The sequence below is a fragment of the Palaemon carinicauda genome, chromosome 2, assembly GCF_036898095.1.
Source record: "Palaemon carinicauda isolate YSFRI2023 chromosome 2, ASM3689809v2, whole genome shotgun sequence".
Taxonomy (NCBI): Eukaryota; Metazoa; Arthropoda; class Malacostraca; order Decapoda; family Palaemonidae; genus Palaemon; species Palaemon carinicauda.
The window spans coordinates 202,584,396-202,595,958 of record NC_090726.1 but is presented as its reverse complement, the minus strand read 5'-3'; the positions used below and the strand labels follow the sequence as shown (position 1 = coordinate 202,595,958).

Below are 11,563 nucleotides of genomic sequence, written 5' to 3'. Positions count from 1 at the left end.
TTAATTGGAAGCTTAAGTAAATCATGAAACAAATATAAGTCTGTTCAGTGGCATAGCTAAGAGTGGGGGACCTTTTTGAAAAGGGCCCCTTGGCCTCCAAGAGAGGGGTCCCTCCAAAGCAGGGTCAGAAAAAAAAATGGAAGTATACAATTAGAATTACTATTCGGTAAGGGGGGTAGGTTGTCTTTACTAAGTGAGCCCCCCCCCCCCCCCCCCCACCCCAGGACCCTAAATTTCTAGCTACGCCACTATGTAACGAAAATGTAAATACAGAAATTGAATATGCACACATTAGAATAAAGTTTGTAAGGTTAAAGAAATAAGTAAATAAAGATGCCCACAATGAAATGAAAACCATACAGGGTTTTGTGACTTAGAAAGGCCACGTACATACCATTTTCTTTTCAGATTAAGACCAGTTATTCTAAGCTCTGGTCTCATTTTCAGCATAAGGAAATGTTGTTTGGCTAAAAGTAAAGATATTTTATACAGAAAGAGATTGTGGCAGAGATTTTACAGTGAATCATCAATATTTCTACTTTTTACCACATCTGAGTAGTCGGATCTCGGTCATCATCTCTTTGAATCAGTGTAACCTTAATACATCTTTTCAATTACATGATATCACCAAATAGATTTATTATATTCTATTTACTTCCAAGAGAACAGCAGGGAATTTTTTCAACGCTTCACTTTCCAACTAAATCATCATGATCTTTTACCAGGTGGAATAGACTTAGGAAAAAAATGAAAATTTATCTCTTCTAAGTTAGATTCTAAGTTAGATTCTTGTTAGGAACATGATTCATATTATCCGTACTCTTTTTCTCAGTTCGTGCCACTGAAAGGACGTGACTTGCATATTGATTATGGCCTTCTTCCTGTTGTGGTGGGATGCACACAAAAGCAACCCCCACACCCTTGATCACTCTAACAGACAATTGTTTCCTCAACACAAACTTTCCCCTTACGTTATCATAAACTGGACTCTTAGACTGAAGGGAAACAAAACCCAAACATAACCTTAAAACTATATTTCTTACAAACTAACACTTAAAACTAGAATCAACTGCATTCAAAATCTTAACACTAAATATACAATAACCACCATTCAAATAAAGAAAAACCCTAACAAACTTAAAATTACCCACACAACAAAACCAATATTTGTTTATGTGTGGACCTCTTTGTCCACACAAGGGCCAACAGTCCTTACAGGCCAATGCCACAACTCTCTGGCAGACGCAACACTCGGTGGCAGACAGATAATTTTGTGGCAATCTGCTACACCTGCTTCACTTTATTTGGGTACTTTATATCATCATCATCATCATCTTCATCATCATCATCATCATCATCGTCATAATCTTACAGAACAGTCAAATCAGGTCCTTCAAAACAATTCAGGTCATCAACAATTGGTCAGCATTCAAAAAAATAAATTTAATCTCTCCAAAGGAGGAATTACGGCCTGCAAATGAAAAAAAGAAAAACACTTACGAACACTCCTAACTAACTAAACTATCGCACTATAATCAAAGATAAATAATAAATTGTTCTTATCATTCACAATCACGACAAACAAATATAAACAAAACTGTCCTTACTCAAAAAATAATCAAACAACTCCACGCTGGTAAAATAATAAAGATTATAATCCAGCATTCACAAACACAACTGCCTCTAGCTGCAGTCAAATCAAAAAGCCATTCACCCAAGACATTCACCACTGCCATAACCTAACTAAAAACAAACAAACAATATCATTTATACCAACAGTCTTTCTCACAACAAACAATCAATACACTAACTACCTCTCGCTCACTGACACACACATACATATTCTCTCTCTCTCTCTCTCTCTCTCTCTCTCTCTCTCTGGATTTGGCAAACAAAAGATAAATAAAAATAATACAAAAATTATTCCACCACACTGTGTTCATGGCATCCATGAAAAACACCAAGAAGCCAGAGGATCACCCTGCATTACCCCTGTCCTCATGCCTGTCTCGGAATCACTGCTCCATAGATGACGTTTTCGATTACGTGGTTCTGTTGTGCTCTGGAAACATTGCCTGGCAGCTCGACCTCTTCGTAAATAGCCTCTGAATTCATGTTCGATCCAGGCTCTGAAACGGAATCATTATTGTTATTATTACTTGCTAAGCTACAAGCCTAGTTGAAAAGGCAGGATGATATAGGCTCAGGGGCTCCAACAGGGAAAATAGCCCAGTGAGGAAAGGAAACAAGGAAAAATAGAATACTTTAAGAAGAGTAACATTTAAATAAATATCTACTATATAAAATATAAAAAACTTTAACAAAACAAGAGGAAGACAAAAAAGAGAGAATAGTGTACCAGATTGTACCCTAGAGCAAGAGAACTAACACAAGACAGTGGAAGACTATGATACAGAGACTATGGCACTACCCAAGACTAGAGAACAATGGTTTGATTTTGGAGTGTCCTCCTAGAAGAGTTGCTTACCATAGCTAAAGAATCTCTTCTACCCTACCCAAGAGGAAAGTAGCCACTGAACGATTTCAGTGGAGTAGTTAACCCCTTGGTTGAGAAAAATATTTTGGTGATCTCTGTGTCCTCAGTGGAGTGTGAGGACAGCGAAGAATAAGTGCAGAATATACCAGACTATTCGGTGTGTATATGTAGGCAAAGGGAAAGTGAACCTTAACCAGAGAGAAGGATCCAATGTAGTACTGTTTTGCCAGTCAAAAGACTCTATAACTCTCTAACGGTGGTATCTCAACAAGTGACTGGTGTACTTGTTCAGTGGCTACTTTTCACTCCATAAAGGTAGAAGAGACTCTCTAGCTAAGGTAAGCAGCTCTTCAAGGAGGACACCCCAAAATATAACCATTGTTGTCTAGTCTTGTGTAGGGCAATTGCCTCTATACCATGGTGTTCCACTGGCTTGGGTTAGAGATCTCTTGGTTGAGGGTACACTCGAGCACAGAATTTTACAACGGATAATCGGTGGTTCCTAAAACAGGCAATGATGTTAGTACAAAGAATAGCTTTTGTTAGTTAACTCATTATACATTTCCGTAATAGAACCCTCTTCATCTTAGGGTAGTAAAGCATATAACTAGTTTTACTTGAACTAGAAACTTATGTAATGTTAACCAGATTCTCCCTGAAAACGGTATACTTTTGGATTTATGTGGACAACATTCATATGGATTTTTTTCCTATTTCTACCCCATGTTGAATGGCATCTCCCTATAATAAAGAGTTTCTGTATATATACCGTATATATATATATATATATATATATATATATATATATATATATATATCACTGTAGTCGTAGTACCCTTGTGGGAGGGTGTACCCTGGAAAATACACTCGGAAACCACACTCCCCCACAAATTGTCGAACTTGCGAGTTGTAGTTAGGAAAGGGGGAGGGGGTGGGAAGGATTGAATCTGTGTGTATGTGTGGTTATTTATCTAAATATTCAGACATTATTTTCGATGCCTCGGGTATACTAGTTATATACATATATATATATATATATATATATATATATATATATATATATATATATAAATATAAATATACATATTTATATATATATATATATATATATATATATATATATATATATATATGTATATATATATATATATATATATATATATATATATATATATACATATACTGTATATTCAAATAAGCCTCAAAAACCTTCTAATGTTGAAAGAACTCTTCCACGGGGCCCCAGACCCTATAGAGAGATTCTTTTTAGTATTAGTACTGCCTTGTGATCTCATGTCAGAGTGAATAGGATATTAAAAGGCAAGTGTGGCTTATTTGAATAAATGAAAATCCTGAGTTAGTAACAAAATTATCATATATATATATATATATATATATGTGCGTGTGTATATATAGATATATATATATATATATATATATATATGTATGTGTGTGTGTGTGTATATATATATCAGATTACTCGAGTGCCATATGTGGATGAGATCATAGTGAGTGGTAGATGGAGATGTTTTAGGTTGCTCTTCGCACTCCCCAAGAGAGATTAGTTCAACAAATCGAAAACTGGGCTCCACAAGGCACTAGAAGTGTTTAAAAGCCTAAGCCTACTTGGCTGAGGACTATGAAGCGTGAAGTATGAGATGATGACTGGAGAAGTATTGATTTAAAAGCTCAATATAGAGACGACTGGCGAATTCTAACCGAGGCCCTTTGCGTCAATAGGCCCAGGAGAGGAGGATGATGATATATATCATCATGAGCCGTTACTTGTCCACTTCAGAATAAAGGCTTCACACATGGAACTCCACTCCCGACTGTTTATTGTTTTTCTATGCCAGTCTATACGCGCAAATTTTCTTAGTTCGTCAATCCATCGTCTTCTCTTCCTTCCCTTGCTTCTTTTCGCATTTTCTAGGGACCTATTTTCTTATTCCTGACGTTTTATCTATCATCTGTCATTTGTATTATATGTCCCGCCCATGTCCATTTTTTCCTTACACATTGTTAGAATATCCTCTACTTAAGTTTGCTCTCGTATTCATCGTTTTGTTTTTATTTAAAGGTCGCTCATGAATTGCAAAGGTGAGGAACAGCAATACTGTCCTAGTGACTGATCATATATACGTATGATCAAGGCCTGAGTTAGGACCAGGGAGGGCCAGGCAATGGCTGTTGATGACTCAGCAGGTAGACCTATAGACTCTCCTGAAAGCCGCCTTCCTTAGCTCACAAGGACTGGGTCAGATTGCAGACACTACTAGAAACTATCAAGTTTGTGAGCGAGTCCCCAACCCCGGTCCAGCATATCGCCAGACAGGGACGTTTCCAATAGTCTACCAAAACCCTCATAAGTTTCATTTTAGGAAACAGATATCTATTTTGTCAGGTGCAGCATCCAAGACGGAATACTTGTCTTTTTCCATCACAGGGTTAAAGGTTTCAGAGTACCTGAGACAGATTATGGGGCCACTAGAGAAACCCCTTTATCAATAACAACATAACTTGATTTTAACTTGATAGTATGCAAAACATTGTGCCTGATTTGAATCCTTAATACTTTGGGGACGAAATCAGGCTGTAATTTTGGCAGAAACTAAGTTTTTAAAAATCAGGTTTCTCGTAGCATTGGGTTCTCAACCACTGCTTGTGCCGTCGAATAAAAGGTGTAGTTGTTCCGATTAAGCTGCTTGTAAGTTTCTGTGCTTATGTGAATGTCAGGAATGTTTATAGGAATATATCTATTGCCTGTATTATCACTTATCTATGTTAATGAATGTGTATATAATATGACAGAATTGTCTTTAAGATAGGGTTAAACAAATCTTCAACTTCAGCAGAGGAAACTGCTCACTTTGAAACGGTGATAGTTGTTAGTGTTAAAGAAAATAAGCCTTATTCACAGCAAATATTTACCATTAAGTGAAGCTCTTCTCCCTCGGGTGATGTAAACAGCCATTCCTATCACGATCGCGACCAACACACAACAGATACTTAGTAAAACAATTGATGGGAAGTTCAGAGCAGTCTCTCTGGTGCTTTGCGTTGCAGGGTGAACTGGTGCTGGAAGAACTGCAATAGAGTTTTGTTAAATTAGCTTAGCTTAAACAACAACATAAAATGCATTAGTTTTTAGTTCACAGCAGGACAAAGATTTCAGAGATGTCAATTCATATTTGGTGGTTGGCCAGTTTTCATCATCACGCTGGCAAGTGCGGATTGGTGATGGCGGTAGATTTTCGTCTGATCGCTCACATGAAACCAACCTAGCATTGGTGGCCTTGACTAGTACAGCTTTGCTGATCTTAGATATACTCAAACATTTTCACCCCGTCAAGGTATCCCCACTGGTTAAACAGCATAGCTCAAATCAAATCGCAGAGCTAGGGAGATGGATGTCACTAAGAAAGTGAAAAATATGAAAAACACGAGATATTAGGATGGGACAGATGCATTTACTCTCTTGTTAGTCCAAATGACGATACTTGATTCGACTTTACTTTAAGAGCTGTTTTCCAGGTCCTGTCACACAAGGAAACCCTATGCACTACAGGAACTACAGGATCTGTCTGCCGTATACATTCTTAGGTATTTTGAGTATCCACAGCGTAGAAATAAAACTGAAATAATTTTTTAATTAACATTGTGAATATATTAATTTCATGATACAGTATTAGGAATATATAGAAATTGAGGACTTTCCAAAAGATATTATGAAAGAAAATGGACTCACCACATTGAAATATGTCGACACAAATTCTCCAGTAGGTCTTTTTGGTGCTCGTGATTGTGATATTTAAATCATGTCGCCAATATATCTCATATCTCATGTTGCCTGGATAAATTACCACTTCCTTGGAGAGAAAAACTTTGAAAAGACATTGCATTGAAAATTTTCCACGACACTAGATATATCTGTCATATTAAGCTAACAATCATTCGCCTGTTAGAAAGATCAGTTGTAAACCAATTTTATTATAGTTTTACTTATCAATTAATGAGACATAGAAGCAGAAAATACCTTAATGATGTAACTAACAGCAAGGTTCAGAAATGGTTTCTTTCCTTTGAGTGTTTGGTAGCTCAAAAGTGAGTATGAATATTTATTTGGAATATGAAAGAACCATTAAGAAAGAATTTTATTACCTTATCAACTTCGTTGCGAAGGCTCATGATTTGATAGGCGTGTATCTATTTATTTATGTTTGTGTGTTTGTTCGTTTGTGATTCTCATAACTCAAAAAGTATTTGACCGAATCTCATAAAATTTGGTGGGATGATTGGCCATGATCCAACGACAATTTAATTATATTTTGGAAGTTATTGGGTCAAAGTTCAAGGCCATGTAAAGGTCAAAAACCTCTTTTTGCTGTATCGTGGTCAATTTTTATCCAATTTGCATGAAACTAGTGCCAAAATGTGCATAGGACATTGTCCTGCTAGGGCATTGTCGCTGTCCCTTGCCTCTTCCCTTCATAAAGGACTTTTAAACCGTTAAGAGACCCTTTTTGGCGGTGATTTTGCAATAAACTAAGCCTTTTGTATTCAAAGTTAACTTGAAAATTTTCTTCTTTGATTCAAAATGAAACAAATATATAACTTTGAAAGCTAAAGAAAGTGTTCACAAAAGAATGGTTTTTTAAAAAGTAATTACCAATAAATTAGATTTTTGTTCTAATTTCCTGATTGCATCATTACGGTTTTGTGGGGTCAGAGAATTCATTGAGTGATCGAAGACTTTTGATACTTACCTTACTACTTCTATAAATTTTAAAGATATTCCATGCATTTGATTCTCTTGAATTGTATATATGTCCAAATCCTTCGAAGGTAATTATGTTGTTTATATCGCTGGTCCAGGAAGCTAGAAAAGTGTAGGAAAAAGATGGCACTATGAAGTTGACTGTATTATTCGCATCAGAGATGTTGAACTTGTCATCTGGAAGAGAGAATGAGTTTGGACATTGTAAAAGAATGCTTAAAGAAAACCGCGTTATAAGATATACTGTAATTTTAACTTGAATTTAAAAAAAAAAAGTTCTTCATTACTCTATTAGGAACTAATGAAAAATAATTAGTCTTTAGGAAGTAATAAATTGTGAATTTATGAAGATTTTAAGACAGGATATCGCTATTCCAAACATCAATAGGTTAATTTGGTTCGTGTAGTAAAAAGAAGCAACAATTTAGAAGTCTGAAGACAACGGCTGAAGTATAAACATCTAATCATCATCATCATCATCATCATTATCATCATCATCATCCTACGCCTATTGACTCAAAGAGCTTTGGTTAGATTTCACCAGTCCTCTCTATTATTATTATTATTACTTGCTAAGCCACAACCCCAGTTGGAAAAGCAGGACGATATAAGTCTAAGGGCCCCAGAAAGGGAAAACAGCCCAGCGAGGAAAGGAAACAAGGAAAAAGAAAATATTTTAAGAAGAGTAACAACATTAAAATAACAAGAGGAAGAAAAATATATAGTATAGTGTGCCCGAATGTACCCTCAAGCAAGAGAAATCTACCCCAAAACAGTGGAATACCATATTACAGAGGCAATGACACTACCCAAGACTAGAGAACAGTGGTTTGATTTTGGAGTGTCCTCCTCCTAGAAAGATCTGGTTACCATAGCTAAAAAGTCCCTTTTAACCTTAAAGCGAAGTGATTCTTACCTGCTTGAGCAGACGCAAAGGCCAGAATCAGTGCAAAGGGGAAGAGCAGTAGTTTCACCATAGTTGGTCGTTGGAATCCTTTCAAGAAATTGATCCCAGTAGGTCAAACTCACTTCTGAGTCCTCTGGAGAAACGAATTTGTGGTTCCTCTTTGGCTCGTCACTGAAAAAAGTTTCACTTGATTTTTCTTTTCACTTAATCACTGCTGAAGAAGAGGCTTTGATTTGTTGCCTTTCTGTAGGTTAGTAAAGAACTAGTAAAGAACAAATGGCGTCCTGGGATCAGAAGAAAATGTAAATATAGTTCACATTTCCTACCGGATTTCTAAGGTGATTAAACGTCTTTGTTTTAGCAACGGAAATGCAAACAAGGACACTCCATTAGGCTTGATATGTGTTAGTTAGTAGTCAATTGAAAGGTTTATTCACAAATACATCTAATTCACTAGATATATATATGTATATATATATATATATATATATATATATATATATATATATATAAAGTTAATTAATTATCATGTGCTTTTGAATTAAACCACTCCCATTTTCATTCACCGCTAATCTTTTTGTTACTTTGTGATCGAGATGACGTCTTGCAGTCGACCATTGACTTTTCAAAAAAGGATATCCTCTCTCTCTCTCTCTCTCTCTCTCTCTCTCTCTCTCTCTCTCTCTCTCTCTCTCTCTCTCTCTCTCTGCTTCTCTTTGTCATTCTTATCTGTCAGCTATATTTTCTCCAGCAACGATCGTCCAGTTTTACTCAAGTTTAGTTAACTTCATTTGTTTTTTTATCTAATTGCCGGGTGGTCAAAACAGTCTAATGTTTATCCTTATTTTTTATCGATCATAGGTTCGAGTCCCTGGCCGGGCTGGGCTAGTTATCATTAAAGGGAATTTCCTTGTGCGTCTAAGACTCTCAAGTTCCCATGGCAGAGCAAATTCGATATTAAATGGTATTTATGGCTTATTTAAAAAATATTTAAAACTCGAGTGTTAGTGATATATATATATATATATATATATATATATATATATATATATATATATATATATATATATATATATATATAATATATATGTATATATATATATCAAAGCTCATCGCTTAAGAAACAGATTCAGGCAACGTTTAAGAAGCCCTTTGTGTCCAGGCTGTTTCTTGGCATCCTGTTGATCCTTTCCTTTGTTATTTCTTCTCTTTGGTTATTTCATTTCCTTTTTATGTCATAATTACTTCCGAAGAATTCTTTGTTAATCCGAAGGCCCTTGGAGAGAGAGAGAGAGAGAGAGAGAGAGAGAGAGAGAGAGAGAGAGAGAGATTATTCTCTTATACACTTGATTTAAGGAGTAAGTGCATTTCATTCATGTTTCAGTGTTTCACCCGAATACATTTCTTGCCAGGTAGTAGGTTGGCCAAGGCACCAGCCATCCGTTGAGATACTACCGCTAGAGAGTTATTGGGTAATGAGACTGGCCAGAGAGTACTGCATTGAATCCTTCTCTCTGGTTACGGCTCATTTTCCTTTTGCCAACACATACACTGAGTATTATGGCTTATTGTTTACATAGTGTCCTCTGTCCTTCAACACCTGACAACACTGAGATTACCAAACATTTCATTCTCTCTTAAGGGGTTAACTACTGCACTGTAATTGGTCGGTGGCTATGGTAAGCTACTCTTGTAGGAGAAGGACACTCCAAAATCAAACCATTGTTCTCTGGTTTTTGATAGTACCATAGCCTCTGGACCATGGTCTTTTACTGTCTTAGGGTAGAGTTCTCATGCTTGAGGGTACACTTGGGGACACTATTCTATCATATTTTTCTTCCTCTTGTTTTTTTAAAGTTTTTTATAGTTTAAATGTGAAAGATTTGTGTTGATGTTGTTTTTCTTAAATTATTTTAATCTAGTTGTTAATTACTTGTAGTTTCCTTATTTCCCTTCCTCACTGGGCTACTTTCCTTGTTGAAGCCCTCAGGCTTGTAGGCTAATAGCGTTTTGCTTTTCCAACTAGGGTTGTAGCTTAGCAAGTAATAATAATAATAATAATAAAAATAATAATAATAATAATAATAATAATAAAAAGATGGAATTCATAAATGATAATAATAATGCTATTTTGAATATTCTTTATTTTTTTTGTCCTTAAAGACTCATTTAAAAACAGTTATAATTATACAAAGACATTTCCTAATACTCATGAAAACTCCAAGGTCTTTGAGAACATTTTTATTTGCCAGATATGAAAGTAAAAGCCTTATTAGATCCACATGGTATGTGGCTTCAAATAAGGTTGTTTCTCCTTATTAATGCATAAAATAGATTAATTGGAAGCTTAAGTAAATCATGAAACAAATATAAGTCTGTTCAGTGGCATAGCTAAGAGTGGGGGACCTTTTTGAAAAGGGCCCCTTGGCCTCCAAGAGAGGGGTCCCTCCAAAGCAGACTCAGAAAAAAAAATGAAAGTATACAATTAGAATTACTATTCGGTAAGGGGGGTAGGTTGTCTTTACTAAGTGAGCCCCCCCCCCCCCCCCCCCCCACCCCAGGACCCTAAATTTCTAGCTACGCCACTATGTAAAGAAAATGTAAATACAGAAATTGAATATGCATACATTAGAATAAGGTTTGTAAGGTTAAAGAAATAATTAAATAAAGATGTTTAAAATGAAATGAAAACCATACAGGGTTTTGTGACTTGGAAAGGCCACGTACATACCATTTTCTTTTCAGATTAAGACCAGTTATTCTAAGCTCTGGTCTCATTTTCAACATAAGGAAATGTTGTTTGGCTAAAAGTAAAGATATTTTGTACAGAAAGAGATTGTGGCAGAGATTTTACAGTGAATCATCAATATTTCTACTTTTTACCACATCTGAGTAGTCGGATCTCGGTCATCATCTCTTTGAATCAGTGTAACCTTAATACATCTTTTCAATTACATGATATCACCAAATAGATTTATTATATTCTATTTACCTCCAAGAGAACAGCAGGGAATTTTTTCAACGCTTCACTTTCCAACTAAATCATCGTGATCTTTTTCCAGGTGCAATTGACTTAGAAAAAAAAGTGAAAATTTCTCTTGTGTAAGATAGATTCTAAGATTTCTTGTTAGGAATTTTATTCATTTTATCTGTACTCTTTTTTTCTGTTCGTCCCACTGAAAGGACGTAACTTGCATATTGATTATGGCCTTCTTCCTGTTGTGGCGGGATGCACACAAAAGCAACCCCCACACCCTTGATCACTCTAACAGACAATTGTTTCCTCAACACAAACTTTCCCCTTACGTTATCATAAACTAGACTCTTAGACTGAAGGGAAACAAAAACAAAACATAACCTTAAAACTATATTTCTTACAAAC

The 11,563-nt window shown here is 35.8% G+C and overlaps 1 long non-coding RNA gene across 1 annotated transcript; it reads right to left on the bottom strand.

Moving 5' to 3' along the window:
* Window positions 1-231: 231 nt before the first annotated feature.
* Window positions 232-5,579, bottom strand: LOC137629776 (uncharacterized). Its single transcript, XR_011041605.1, has 3 exons — window positions 5,429-5,579; window positions 1,933-2,129; window positions 232-877 (listed from the first exon to the last, which is right to left on the bottom strand). It is a non-coding gene; the product is annotated as an uncharacterized lncRNA (long non-coding RNA).
* Window positions 5,580-11,563: the final 5,984 nt, after the last annotated feature.